This window comes from Hemicordylus capensis, chromosome 4, assembly GCF_027244095.1.
Source record: "Hemicordylus capensis ecotype Gifberg chromosome 4, rHemCap1.1.pri, whole genome shotgun sequence".
In the NCBI taxonomy this organism is placed as follows: domain Eukaryota; kingdom Metazoa; phylum Chordata; class Lepidosauria; order Squamata; family Cordylidae; genus Hemicordylus; species Hemicordylus capensis.
The window spans coordinates 225,973,877-225,989,623 of NC_069660.1; the positions used below are offsets into that span (position 1 = coordinate 225,973,877).

At 43.9% G+C, this 15,747-nt stretch overlaps 1 long non-coding RNA gene across 1 annotated transcript in view; it reads right to left on the minus strand.

Moving 5' to 3' along the window:
• LOC128323796 (uncharacterized) overlaps positions 1-15,747 on the minus strand; it is an 82,748-nt gene that overhangs the window by 1,310 nt on the left and 65,691 nt on the right. Inside the window, exon 4 of the long non-coding RNA XR_008306467.1 lies at positions 1,117-1,170. This is a non-coding gene — a long non-coding RNA (uncharacterized LOC128323796). The remainder of the gene's footprint in view (positions 1-1,116; positions 1,171-15,747) is intronic.

The following is a 15,747-nucleotide window of genomic DNA, read 5'->3' on the forward strand; positions in this document are numbered from 1 at the left end:
CCATCTAGAAATGCTCCTGGGCACTCCAGTCCAGGAGGAGGGCTCGGCGTGGAAGGAGCCCTGGGACACTGACTAAGCCTTGGAGGAAGCAACACTAGGGCAGGGCTGGTGAATGGAACAAGTCCTGCCAGTAAGCCTTAAAGTTCTTTAGCTTAGAACTCTGAGGCCACCTCAACCTCCTTTGGCAGTAAAAGGTGGGTGGCTATACTGAACGCCTGAAACATTTTTATTTTCAACCCCCTTCCTAATGATCCCTAGCATGGAATTTGCCTTTTTATCACTGCTGTGCACTGAGTCAACACTTTCAATGAGCTGTCCAGCACGACCCCAAGATATTTTTCCTGGTTAGTCATGGACAGCTCAGATCCCATCAGTGTATATGTGAAGTCGGGTTTTTTTGCCCCAATATGCATCACTTTACACTTGCTTGCATTGAACCACATTTGCCATTTTGTCACCCACTCCCCCAGTTTAGAGAGATCTTTTTGCAGTTCCTCACAATCTGTTTTGGATTTCACTACCCTAAATAGTTTAGTGTCTTCTGCAAATTTGGCCACTTTGCTGCTTACCCCAACTTCTAGATCATTTAAACACTGGTCCCAGTACAGATCCCTAGGGGACTCCTCCCTCCATTGTGAAAACTCTCCATTTATTCCTACCCTCTGTTTCCTGTCCTTCAACCTGTTTCTGATCCACACATGAACCTGCCCCTTATCTGCAGATGATCCCCTCCTTGTTGCTGGGTAGGCAGATCTTCCACCCAGACAATTGCCAGCTTCTCCCGGCAGCAGAGAGATTTGGGGACCGGGAGGCCCCTGGAACTTCCATAATGCACCACATGAGTACACAGTGCATTATGGGGAGAATTTTGATGCTGACCAGGAGGCTGCTGGTCATGGGTGCTATGCAGAGATATGCGGCACCAACACACAATCAGTTAGCCCAAACTAATGGCTTGTTTGCGCCCTTAACCCAGGCTAACAGCTGGGTCTCCCTTACAGATTTGGCTCCTGGTGGTTCTCGTGCACAGACAAAACCGGCCTGGGCTTCCCTAGCCTTGTTTTGCCTGCACATGAGAACAGCCTAATTATCTATCTCATTAAATCGTTGATATACCTGATTCAACTCCACTGTCTTGTCCTTGCAGGCCGCAACTCTTTCCTCAGGATTCTACAACATCAAATGTTAAAATCCAAAAAAAGAAATAAGAACACTAAAAAATAAGCACTCACTAAATCATACTTAATAGTAAAAGACACATAATATATAAAGGTAATTTTTCTCTTGTTCATATAAAGCACAAATACTCAACCAACCAAAGCCTCAGAGTATTCAAGCAAGTGGACCAAGCTACATGTAAAGGCAGAAACAACATTTCTATAAGAAGCAAACCCTATTGATTCCAGAGTCCCACTGATCCTAAATGCATTCCACAACAGTCCTACTGATTTTAAACAAATGTGAGCTCTCTCCAGAGGTGTTTTTTAAAAAGGGGATTTTGTGTCCCCATGATATGCTCTGAAGGCTTAGCCCACAACCTAGCCTTCTGGCCACACACAAAAAGTCATACCGTTGCTGTCACTCAGCATGAGGAGCTAAGGCTTCTGAGCTCATCAGTGATGGGACAAGGCTTGCAGTCATGGTCTCAGGACACTGTTTGCAAGTACAGCACCCCCTTTTTTAATATCCAAAGATGGCTGTGTTTATCATACTGTCTTCCAATTGTCTTAACTCCTAGAAATCCAATTTACATGGGATGGTGGACTTTAAGAGCACTAATATAAAACATGATATCTTAATCTGACTGAAGTAGTTCTGAACATTTCTGATTAAGTGGGAAAAGAAAATTCAAAATAAAGCAGAATTGTAAGGTCTTGCACTACTGTGTAAGTAGAAAAAACTTTTCCTGTTTTTCACAGACAATATTTTATTGAAAACAAAAATCCCCCTTTTTCAGATCGTGGCCTCTGCAAGTGGTATTGGTTTTCACCTCTAAATCCCTATGTGGGATTGGTCTAGTGTGTTTTTCTGATACTGAGGTAATTAAGGTCAACTGAGGTGCTCAAACTAACAGACTCCTGATTTAAATGCACGGGGACCAACAACTGGTGCCCTCTGTTCTGGATCATTCTCTTCATCTGGGTCAGAAATGTCAACCTTCATAGTTTGTTTGCTTCCCTAGGCTCTTTCCTAGCAAATGGCAGTTAGAGAAACTAAATTGATGTACTTCTTCAGTAGAGCTGGAGTTACTGAAGAACAGACATAGTTAAAAATTGAGAGAAATGCACATGTTTCTCTTCAAACATTACAACCACATTTTACATTCATAAAAATCATTTGTACAGCGAATAGTTCATTTATAAAGAAAGCAAAGTAATTCTTCCAACATGGCCAGCCTCCAACCTGGTATTTTAACAATTAGTTTTATATTTCATGCATTAAAAGGCCTGCAAACTTTTACACCCCCTCCCCGTAAATGATTGGAGCTATTTTCTCTCCTCAAGGCACCTTTGGGCCCAATTACTCTAGCCCTGGGGTGGGACCTGCAATCTTCCATTTACTCTGTTTGTAAACTTCAGTTCGGCAATAAATCTCAAAGGACATGTTGTGTTTCTGGGGTGCACTTCTGGAATTAAATGTATAAAATAATCCTTGGGGTTTCCTGTGATAAATAAAACACTGTAACATTTTTCAGGTTCTCCTAACAGTTATTTACACACTTTGAGGCACTAATTCCTACACGTGTGTGAGTGCATGTATGTGCAGATTGCACTTCAGGTTTCCCTCTTGCCCCCACCCACCATATAAAAAATTAGGAAGCAGGAAACAAGGAACACTATAGAAAATGCTAGTTTAGATGAAATATTGTCCCAGATACCTTAGATAATGCCCCAGCACACACACACACAACACACACACACAATATATGTGCTGAAGATAATGAGTGACAAAAGCAGTATTATTGCAGTTCCTCATCATCACAATTCTGTTCGTTCCTATACCACTTATCAACATGTAAACTTGGTTTTCCCAGGAGTAATGATTTTACATCGACTGGGGACAAAAGCAAACGTCAGTTAACAGCCTCATTACACATCAAAACAGCCTTTGCCTGACATCTCTGGAACAAAACTTCAAGAGATTCAACAGAACTGGAGATGTTTGTTTGGTTTAAAGGTGGCCACTAAACCATAAAAGAATTTTACAAGGAAAAAAAACCTCCCTTCTTCCTGCCTTGGAAATAGAGGTGAACTTGAACTGGAAGTTTATGTGCTATCAACAAGTTGAAATTTAAATGGCATCCAGTTAACTTTGTTGCTCTTGCCCTCAATTTTTAAACAGGTATGCAGGAGGAGCGTTTTTCACACAAAGGATATCCAAATTGTGTCCCAATTAAGGACACATTCTGAATTCCACATAATCTTATTTGACAGAACAGAATTTCTTAGAGTAAAATATACAATGAATCCTCATCCCCTTCAATACCTGTTTTCAGAGGATGCTATAGACTTTCTTAGGGCTGACCCAAAATTTAGAAAAAGTGACATTCAAAACAAATTTCAGGATTCTTCCCAAGGCAAAATATCTGAGAATTTTCAGAAGAAGCGGAGCAGACCAAGGACACTGATCAGAGATTTTGCACATCTCTAATTAGTGCCGGACATCCTATCTAATGAAGTACCAGTGCACCAAGAGATGTGCCATTGCTGTGGACAGCATTGACTAACTCAGCAACAACATTCACATGTGGTATGTGTATCAAATTCTGCCAACCAGTCCTTCCCTTGGAAACCCTATGTGTCACCCAAAGTATGTCTCTGATGGTTACACAGAGGGACTTCTGAGGAAAGGCAAAGTTCTTGAAATTTGAGTGAGTGCTGGTGCTGCATTAGTTGGAAACTAATCTGGAGTACCCATGCATCTCACAGCACATGGGCACTTTGTTAAGATGTTTTCCACTGTTTATGGTTTAGAAGCTTCAGCTCATTCCGATTAGGAATATAGGACTATAGGAAGCTGCCTTATACCGAGTCAGACCATTGGCCCATCTGGCTCAGGGTTGTCTACACAGACAGGCAGCAGCTTCTCCAAGGTTGCAGACAGGAGTCTCTCTCAGCCCTATCTTGAAAATGCCAGGGAAGGAACTTGGAACTTTCATAGAGTGGCCCCATCCCTTAAGGGGAATATCTTACAGTGCTCACACAAGCATTCTCCCATTCAAATGCCTGCCAGGGTGGACCCTGCTTAGCAAAGGGGACAATTCATATTAGCTACCACAAGACCAGCTATCCTCTTGAAGATTACTACTGCAAGGATGCTTGCTGGCACTAGGTGTTACATCTATCCTGTGGCAGCTTCACTAGCTATCAGTTTGATTCCAGGCCAGATTCAAAGTGCTGGCTTTGACCTTCAAAACATCGAATATGGCTTGGGACCAAGGTATATGTATTCACTGATCTGAATATGTGATATCTTCATTCATCTATATAAATCTGCCAGGGTCCATCATTCTTCCTTGCAGGCCTTGTTCTCCCATTCAAATGCAAACCAGGGTAGACCCTGCTTAGCAAAGGGGACATGTCATGCTTGCTACAAGACCAGCTCTCCTCCTATTGTCAGTCAGTGGGATTTACTTCCAAATAAACATGCATAGGGTCACCTGCATGGTGCTTTTCCTTGGGACAAAAACAATGAAGTCTTACTTTCAGCATAATTTTTGCCATGGCCCTCATATTGTTATATATCGATTGCTTTGGATACCCCTATAGTCTCTCATACAAATGGCAACCTGTAAATAATTTTTACCAGTCCAACACTTTTTCTTTGTAAATTGAACAGGCTATAGTATTTAGTTCAAATGAGAGCTTTTTAAATTAAATCTTCACTTGCTTTACTTCTAAGTTAGAACTTGGAAGGATTTTTAAAAAGATATGAGGCTTTGTTTTAATTTAAAAGCAGACTCAGTTCCAACTGTGTAACATATTGCCAGCTTTAGGCTGATTTACTTTCAGCTATAAGTAAAATAATAAATCATTCACCATTTTCTAGACTTGCTTCTTCAACATTCATCTCAGCAACTGCAAATCCCTTTGTTAAACCTATTTGCTTGCCAGTTGCACAATAAATTATAGATTAATTACTCAATAACAATTATGGAGGTGATGCCTGACTGAGGATTCACACTCACACATTTTGGTTAAGTTAAACATAGATATTCAGTTTCAGCCTTGCCTTAGAATTAGTACCTCCTCCACATGATGGTGTAATAAAGCAAAAAACAAACAAAAACCCGCCACTACCACCAAGGATGACTGATGCCTTTAACGTCCCTATAGGGTAGAGATGTGCACAAAACCAGTCAGGCCAGTTTAGCGCAAATCCAAACCAGATTCGAATAGACTTGGCCCAGCTTGGTTTTGGTTCCAGTCAAACTGGACCCAGTTCGGGGGGTGGGGTCTACTAGTAAAGGGGAATCCTCCACTGGTTTGGACCAGTTCAGGGGGTCTACTGGTAAAGGGGAAACTGGTGAGGATTCCCCTTTACCAGTAAAGGGCCAGGGACTTTCCCTCCCTAAACCTAGAGAGGGCGGGAGGGTAGATAGTCAGTACTTACAAGTCCCATTTGTGGCCATCTGAGGCAGTGGCGGCAGTGGCTGTGGGGGGTTGGTGGGAGCTCCACCCCCCCACTCCCACCAGCCTCCCCCAGAGTATCCCGGGCTGCCAGCAGCCCAGTTTAGGCCTCTGTACACGTGCTGGGCTAGTTTAATAACCTGCGTGCATGCATAGAGGCCATTTGCATGACCAAACCTATCAAACCGGGTCAGTTCAAAGTCGAGCCCGGCTTGAACTGAGCTGGCTTGCTCACCCCTAATAAAGGGGAGAAAAAACACATGAAAAAGATTTTTATATGGTGGGCAAGATGAGCAGATCTTCATAGATCTTGCCTTAGACAACATGTCCTGCTGCTTCGCAAGCTTACTATCCTAAACAATTTTGATTTTTTTTTATAAGGGCTTGATGCAGGTGATTAAATACCTATATTTATATGTTAGAATAATAATAAAAGAAATAGTAAATCCTGAGATGGGGCAGTAGCTCAGTGGTACAGCATCTCCTACCTGGATATCCCACGTTCAATCCCTGTCATCTCCAGGTAGGGCTAGGAAAGGTCCTTCTGAAATCCTGGAGAGCCACTACCAATCAGTATAGAAAGTATTAGCCTAGACCAGGGGTCCTCAAACTGTGGCCCTCCATATGTTGCTGCACTACAATTCCCATCATCCCAGCCACAATAAGTTGTAGTCAGGGTGATGGGAATTGTAGTTCAGCAACATCTGGAGGGCCACAGTTTGAGGACCCCTGGCCTAGACAGTACTCAATATAAGGCAGATTCCTATGTAACCTGTGAAATCCATTCAAGATTGATTGATTGATTGATTGATTGATTAAGTGCCATCAAGTTGGTGTCGACTCTTAGCAACCACATAAATAGATTCTCTCCAGGACGATCTGTCTTCAACTTGGCCTTTAAGGTCTCTCAGTGGTGCATTCAAGTTCGATTGCCAACAACAAAAGCAATCATCTTTACTCAAAGATCCAAATCATCTTCCTTGTGTGTCTACCCTCAGAGTCCTACAGCTCTTCTGAAAGTAATGAGGCCAATGTCAAAAACACACTTAAAAGAAATTTATATCAGAGTTCATCTCTATAAAAAGAGAGTGCTTGTAAAGATTAAAGAAGCTGGGTAGAATGCAGACATTAAGTTAGTCATGACTAAGTCTCATTGAAATTAATGAGACTTTAAAAAAAAAATTACATTTATATCCCACTCTTCCTCCAAGGAGCCCAGAGCGGTATACTACATACTTGAGTTTCTCCTCACAACAACTCTGTGATGTAGGTTAGGTTGAGAGAGAAGTGACTGGCCCAGAGTCACCCAGCTAGTATTATGGCAGAATGGACATTTGAACTCGGGTCTCCCTCGTCCTAGTCCAGCACTCTAACCACTACACCACGCTGGTTCTACACACCATGCTGGCTCTACCATGAGCCATATCATGACTAATCTTTAGTCATGATTAATAGCTTGCCCCATTGATTTCAATGGTGCTTAGTCATGACTAACTTAGTTTGGATGCTGCCCACTGCATACAAATGAATAGATGATACATTTTGGTCACACTCCGTTAATTCAGGTATTTTTAACGAGAAGGCATTCACAAAGATATCTGATAAAAATGTATCCCAAAAACTGAAGCTAGGTTAAAATATGCTGTTACTTGCTTAAAGAAACACATCACCGAAACAGAACACATGTAAATCATAGGAGAACTTCCAGATTCTTCTCAGGTGCAAACATGGTAACATATGGAACAGTAAGATAATGATATAGGTCAGGGGTCCCCAACTGTGGTACTGAAGATGTTGCTGAACTACAACTCCCATCATCCTTAGCTACAATTTATTGTGGAGCACAACAGGTTGGAGTACCCCTAGTATAAGAGCATCTACTGGTTGGAGTTGTTCCCTAACAAACTGCAGCATCCTTAAAACATAATGTGATGTTATATAGAGTTCCAGCATTCTTTCATCTTTTTGTTTTATGTAGTAAGTAGCAGAGTAAGCATGTACATGGAAAGGCTGTTTAACTCTGTCATTTTCCAGCTCAAAACAACCTCCCCCTCCCCCCAATTTTCCCTCCATAGGTGAAAAAGCAGCTGGGGGGGTGATTTTCAGCTACAAAGGAACCTGAGGGCAAATGGTTAAGCAGCCTCTCTTCCCACCATTCTTCTGCTCAGATATAGATTGTTCCCAGATGGCTTTGTGTTCGTGTTCGTGTTCGTGTTCGCTCTCTCTCTCTCTCTCTCTCTCTCTCTCTCTCTCTCTCTCTCTCTCTCTCTCTCTCTCACACACACACACACACACACACACACACACAGAGCTGAAAACAGAGTCCATACAAGTATTTTCTGGATACCAGTCATTGTTAATCAAAAGCATAACATAAATGTGTTAATGCTGTTAATCAAAAAGCATAATATAAATGTATTGTGGCTTAATGATCAGAAATATAATATGCACTGGCACATATATTGGCACACGTGCGCGTGCGTACACACACACACTATCTGACTTGTCAGTCACTGCAATAGAGATGCCATCAGATGCAGTTAAATTGGATGTATGTTAGAACTTTTGGATCCATGCACTCGGGACACTGGCCACAGGAGGCCTCAACCTCAAAGACAGCACATGACATGTCTGCAGCAGCCAATGCTTGACTGCAGAATACTCCATCACAGACCCTCTATAACTGTTACAGCAGCTGCTGTACCATCCATTTAACATCAGAGCAACTCAAGCAGAAGCCAAAACAAATTTACATACATACATACATACATACATACGAAAGAATTGTGGAACTCTGCCCACCTCACACCTTTTTCTTCAGAGTGGTGTGAGGGAGAGAGCAAAGAGTCACCCAACTGTCATGCCCTCCTCCCTCAGGGGCCCAAGGACATTTGTCTCCCCGCTTTCAACTGCAGCTATGGCCATGCGTGTAATTTTTGAGAGGATATTCTCATGGCAGAACAAAATGCTTGGGCCATTGGTCATGCAGTAGCTTCACAGCTCTCTTCATTGCTTTGAAAAGAGTGCTTCAAGGGTAGGAATAGATTCTGATTATCTGAGCTTGTTATTTTAACAGATATAGAGGTTGTGCACATGACTTCTTCCTAGACGGACGGGGAGACCAGACAGGGAGGCAGGCAGGCATGCGATCTCCCTCCTCACTTCGCTCTGCCACTCACTGTGGCACACAAGCAGCACCACAGTGAGTGGCAGAGGAGGGAGCCAGAAAAGGAAGTCCTCCAGCATCCCTCAATGCACTGCTCCAGGAGAGCGGTGCACTGAGGGATCATCCCTCAACCAGGCACTCTTGCTGCCCAGCTCACTGTATGCCCAGGCTGCATGAAGCCCAAGCATGCACATGACCCTGGCGCCGAGATTAAGAGCATGCTTACAACTTAACTCTGGCTAAAGGCTGGGGCAAAAGATAGGGTTAGACAGGGTGGGAGCACCGGGCTTGGAATGATCCCAGTGCTTCCCATGAGCAGCCTAAACCAGGCTGGGCTGCCCTGGCCTGGGTTAGGCTGTTCGTGAGAATACCTTCATAATGTAACATATCCAAGACCTAAAACAACATGCACAACTGTAACTGGGTGGTTCTTTCTAGCTAGGCAGCTCTGTCCAGCACTTAGAGAGTGCCATGTCTGTGCCGAAGGTAAATATAACAGAGGCCAGCAAAATCATCTGCCCACCAGCTTGATGGGTTGCTAAAGCGAAAACGGCTTCTCAGGCCTGCCTGGCCGGCACAACAAATCAACTTAGCAAGCATACATCTAGCAGCCGTGCAGCCTCTTGTGGAATTAAGCAAAAGTGAGAGAGAAAAGCCAAACACAAATTGATCAAAATACATTAAACCCAAATACAAGCCCCTGGCCTGTGCATAAACCTACTTTCTTTGCAAAGTCCTGCTCCTGCAACCCACAGCATTTTTCACCATGATGAAGCTCAGAGTGGGCACAATAATGCACCCATATGCAATAATTTGTAGGACCAAGGTCTATTGTGCCTAGCAGGCGTGATAAATAATAGCAAGCCATCAGTTGTGGAACAACGAGGTTTACATTAATGAGGGATCACTGTTATGATATAGCTTTCTTATTACCAGAATAGTTTAATCAGAAGATTTACTTAGTCAGTACAGGGCTTTCCAGCTCAAGCCCTTCGTCCTTTCCAGCACCCTAGCTTTTCGGTGTGAATGCTGAAAGTGTCTTGTGGTGACACCCCAGCAAGCTGTCTCTCATCAGCCCTTGCTGTGATGCTCCTAACTCTTCCACTCCAGGGAATGATTTCATACTTGATGCTGCTAGAAGATTAAAGCTGTTCTCATTTTCTACTCTTAGCCAAATAGATGCATAAGCAAGCTGTTTGATTGTTTCACTGTCACCACTGTGGTACAATATTACCTTGCATTTTTGCAGTGCTTTACTGTAAGCAGTCTAATAGTGGTCATTTGCAAGTCAAATGCAGAGGAAAGGTGGAAGAGAGGTTAAGAAAGGTAGGCTGTACAGGACGTTTCTTTACAAGTCCCTATTCTGCAAATTACCAGGAATCCAGTGCCTTTTGTCCAGGGCAAGAGGTGATGTGAACATTAGGAAATATTTTCTATCACTGGAGGGAAAAGATCAGGATTCATTATCCTAAGTGTCCTTAAGCTCCAGTGGCATTTTTTATTTTTCCCAGATATTGCCAGTCTGAATGAGCACAGTAAAAAGAATATGCCAGTCCAAGAAGATACAGTGCAGTGTAGTTGATTTTTATATACCATCCCTCATGCAGAATGCCACAAAACAGTTCACAGGGACAGAAATATAATACTTTACAGAGCTTGGTGCGGTGGCTCCCAGAATGGCAGAAAGGGAAAATGACATATGGAAATGTAGCCAAGAAAAAGGAAGAGATGCAATATAAAAGGCAATAAAGATGCAGGTAAGTATCCTTGGGGACAAGTCACAGTCAAGGATGCGGCAATAGTGTTTAGTGTCAATCTGAGACAAAGACAATAATTGATGAGCAAAATTAACTTGGAGACATAAGTGATCACTAGTAGACAGGCTGGGTAACCTTTTGGCATCAAGCATATACCAAGAAGCAATGAGCGAGGGCGGAGGGAAGCTTGTGTCTCCATAGCACAGTTTCCTTTTCTCCTTTCTCCCACTGCTGCCCTAACCCTGATAAAGAAGCAGGCACTATGAAAGGGCTCTCCCTACAACAACTAACCTGTAGTAGGCAAGCAAGCTGGCCAGAATTTGTTGTGGAATGATGAATTTCATCTTGTGAGCTGACATCCTGTGAATATAGCCAAGAACACAAAAGTTAAACAGTAGAGGCCGCGTGTTTATTATTGGTCCTATATGCTTGCAACACATTTCATTCCAAATGATGTGAATAAATCTGCTGATGGAGCGGTGAATAGAGAATCCTTTCTTGGGGAAGAGAGCTGGACTGCCACCTGAAGTTCTGGTTCTTTGTGGACATGAGGTTCTCTGGGCCAGTTTCTATGTTCAGTGGAATCAACTGGTAGAACTCTTCTTAAACAATATCACTTTCTGCTGCACAAGGGGAATCAGATCTTTTGAGTGATTCCTCCAAGCGGGAGTGGGGGGAGCAAACCACCTTTATATAGAAGAAATAACATGTCAAAAAGAAGGCTCAATTAAGGTTTAAATGTTCAAGGAGATATTTGTGTGTGGAGGGGACATTTAAACATGCAGCCACCGACCTGTGGCCTGGAATGGTATGGGGCCATTTTATTCTACAGGAGCTTTTCCACACAGGGCTTCAAGTTTGCAGCTCCCCAGAATGGTGGGTGTACGTTCACATATCAGTCAGATCTTCCCCGAAGTCCCGGCAAGCTATCAGGGAGCACTTCACACATGATTTGGGTTTTTCCTTGCATGTTAGAGTGCAGCCCGATGTATATCCAGGGTAAAAGAAATCCTCCACTTTATGTGCCGGGTTTTCTTGGGCAACTTCGAACTCGCAGTAAAGCCTCATAGTCAACTCATAGCAAAGTTTGAAAATGCTCCGGCATGCATTGTCCATGTAGAACAAATATTCAGTTGGAGCTAAATCCAACAACTCATTCCAAAATACAAATCACCTTGCTGGAATACTAGGTCAGTCATTGAGGCGTTTCTCACGATCGGCTAAAATCAGGCTAGGGGAGCCTAGCCCGATTTTAGCGGACCGTGAGAACCACCAGGCGAGCCTGGTTGCCTCACAGCAGGTAACCCACTTCTGCAACCCTCCCCTTAGCCCAGGTTAGCAGAGCAAGCACTCCGCTAACCGGGGTTTCTGGATCGTGTGTTGCCGTGCTGTGCCTCCTCATGAGGAGACCCCCGGCCGGGAGGATAAAAAGCAGCCTCCCAGCTCGGGGGTCTCCCCAGCATGCTCTGTGCATTTGTGCAGAGCATGCTGGAACTCCTGGGGGCCACACGGCCCCCGAACCCCCAAGCCCCCGCCGGCTCCGTCACAGAGCCGGCTGTTGTGTGGGCGGCCGATCCGGCTGCCCAGGAAGGGCTTAATTATTGTCTGTGGAGAGAGCAGGCTTAGCCCGCTCTCTCCACAAACCCTCTGGAGGCGGGTCTCACCAATCATGAGACACGCCTCATTATGTACTGGAGGAAGTAACGTTTAAGAGAGCTGGTCTTGTGGTAGCAATCATGACTTGCAATTGGAGCAGAAGCACTGGAAGTGGGGGCATGATGGGATCCCTCCCCCCTGCTTTTTAGCAATCTAAATTGCCTTCCAAGCTGCTATTAGCCCCACAGGAGGAAAATAAAGGTATTTTACCTGGTACCTGTATTTTTGTCCCTGCTGTAATTCTTCCCAGTGAGGCTAACAGAAGCTTTGGGGGAAGAGTTAGATTGAGAAAATGGCACTGGAGGAAAGGGTCCTTCTGGAGTGCTGATGCTTTGTAAGCACTGAAACCATGGCTACTTGAAAGTTAAAAGAAATGTTAGGAGACGACCTGGTCACGGATTTCCTGCATCTTGCCTATTTTGCTGCTAAGCCATCATGGAGATTCACATATTGGATGAAACAAATCCCTATGGGTTTTGCTTTAGAGCTAATTTTATTTATTTAATTTTATGAGCTACTAATAGACCTAATCTCTATATTAAAGATAATCATGTGGTACAGCCCTCCTAGGACCAGAACATTTCTAAATGAAGCTCTCTCAGTCCCCTGAGAGCAGGAGAGGAGGACAACTGAGGTGCTCATGGGCATCATGTGACCACAATTTGGTCAAACCAAGCATATACCAAACTAAGGGTGACATATTATTAGTGGCAGAAACAGTGTGAATCCTGAAAACAGAATTACCAAATAGTTTCATGTGCCATACATCTCTTTGTCTCTATAGTTTTTCCTAAGTTTGACCAAAGTGAAGCTCTCTAGCAATTCAAAGGGAAACAGAGTATTTTAATAATCTGTTACAAAGGTGATGACTTCATCTCTTCATAGTGTTGCCTCATTACATCACTTACTACTAGGTTACCCCTTGTGTCCTATGAAATTACCATTTAATGCCAGCAGTTAGTGCTTTGTGTCTAGGGAGTAAACAATCCCTGTTTCCAATCTACCTGTTAAAAATCTCAGTAATAATTGCCACAGCCCTCTTTCCATCTCTCTGTAAGGGGTAGGTATGGGGATGGGGGTAGGGTAGGAAATGCACAGCTTTTAAAAAGGCAACCAAGAACAAAAGAATACTGGAGAGGTAACTCACATGTATACTCTGAGGTAACTCACTAAAGGTAACTCACTAAAAAGTTCCAGAAGGCTAATTTGCACTTGTGTTTTACAATTACACTTCCATGCAGATACTATGGCCACATTCGCACACAGTGTGGAACTGCAGTTGCATAGGCCAGAGGTTTCCCTACCATTATGTCTGAATGTGTGCCACACATTCCTGCCCATCCAGCGACCCAAAGTTGCTCTCCACAGACTCTAATTTGAACCCTCAGTTCGTAGTGAATTTCATGGCTCATAACTGGGGTTCCAGCTGCAGAGTGTGTCATCTGAATGCAGCACTGGAGGGTGCATTTGGTGAAACCAGAGTTGAAGGAGGAAGCTCCTCCCTCTCTCTGGGTGTGATTGGCTATGTGGGCTGTCCTTCAGGCAAGAAGGAAGTCTGCATAGCCAGTTCTTCCTCCTCTCTGCAGCCTCCAGAATGAAGAGAGCCTGCATTATGTGCGAATACAGCCTTAATCTTTGTTACTATATCTTTGGCACACATGTAGAATAGACAAACTTCACAACATTAGTTATCTGATATTGTCAGGTACATGATGGTTGATTTATGTGAAATAAGCATAATGGATATACCATTGCAGCAGTTGGAAAAGAAAGAAATGTATTTCTAATGTCTGCAGCTGCAGCACAGCTATTTGCTAGCATGAAACCTGATCTTTTGTTAGCTCTGACAAGTTCTGTCTTTAGTATCAGCAAAGGGAGCTGCTTAGTGGCTTTTGTTGTTGTTGCTGTTGTTGCTATTTAAAAAAACCAAAACTTGGATATAAATTGGGCTACACTAAACTACTACATTGTTTTCAACATGCAATGAAAAACCCGAATTGTGTATGAAGTGCTCCCCAATAGCTCACAGGACTTCAGGGTAAATTTGGCCAATATGTGTAGGGATGTGCACAGAACCATCTGGCCTGGTTCAGTCCGGCCCCCATCGAACCCCCCCCCGGTCTGGGGGGTCCACGATTTTTTATTTTTAAAAATAGAGATAAATACCTGTAGCCCCTTCGGGGGGCTTGCTGTGGGTCATGGGGGGGTCCATGAGGGTTCCCCCTCCCCTGCTGACCTCCCTCATCACCACCATGGCCAGGGAAGGGTATTTTGGGCCCTTTTGGGCCTCCTTAAAGGTGAGCAGCGGCCAATTTGGCCACCACTGCGCATACCCAAATGCCCTCTGCAAAGCCTAGCATGACCTATGGCCTCACAGAGGGCATTTGCGCATGCACGGCAGTGGCCCAAATGGCCACCACTCACCTTTACAGAGGCCCAAAAGAGCCCAAAATACTACAGTTACCCAGCCGCAGTGGAGATGAGGGAGGCTGGTGGGGGGAGGGGGAACCTTCACCCCCCCACACTGCCTACAGCAATCCCCCAGAGGAGCTACAGGTATTTATCACTAATTTTTAAAATTAAAATATATATACAGACCTGTCCGGCGATTTGGTTCCGGTCCGGACGGAACCGGGGGGGTTGATCCAGAACTTCCGGACTGAACTGCTGGACTGGTTCGCACATCCCTAGATATGTGAACACAAACCCTCTGTTCTGGGGAAGATGCGAGCTAAAAGCCCTGTGTGAAAAATTATATGCTACAAGCTAAGCAATAGCTTTTTCCTGGAGTCCTCTGACTCCAGGGCAAAAGGAAAAAGCTATTGCTTAGCTTGTAGCATAGAATTTTTGGCCCAAGAAGAGTACTAAATCAGAGAAATAGGAATGGACCATGTAAGTGTGCTAGTTCATACACAGTTGTCCCTCACCAACCATAGGTTGCAGAATGTGCGCTGTCCATGTGTTTTTCAGAACAAATACAAGAGAAAGGTTTAAGATAACTTCACTTGTGAGACAAAGAAAAGAGGCACTTGGAGATCAGTATAGAACTTGCTGACTCACACGCAGGTACAGGAACAGGAAGGAGAATAGAAACTCCTAGCTAGCCCAACCAGTACTGAGGAAGCTACAGTGCCCCCTCTGGCTTCATAGCAGATTACATGCAAACTATACACAGTAAGTTAGGCTTCAGCTGTTGCATATCTCAACACCCCTTCTCAACAGCTGCGATGTATTCCACTTCTGAAGAAGAAAGTGCTACTGAAGCTTGTTTTCTGCTGGCCCAACTGATGAGTCCCCTTCCAAGTAAAAACAGATAAACTACAGGTAGATTTTCTATCAGAACTGTCTCCAGCCCAATCTGCATCCACATATCCCGTTAGGTTGCATTCAGAAGTTGCTGGAAGTTGTAGCTTAAGGTGTAAAGTTCCTTTTAGGTAACATATAAACCGTTTCACTGCATTCCAGTCCTTCTGACTTGATGCTGAGACCTTCCTGTATAAGATCACAATTACTGCTGCAATGTTGGGTCATGTGACAG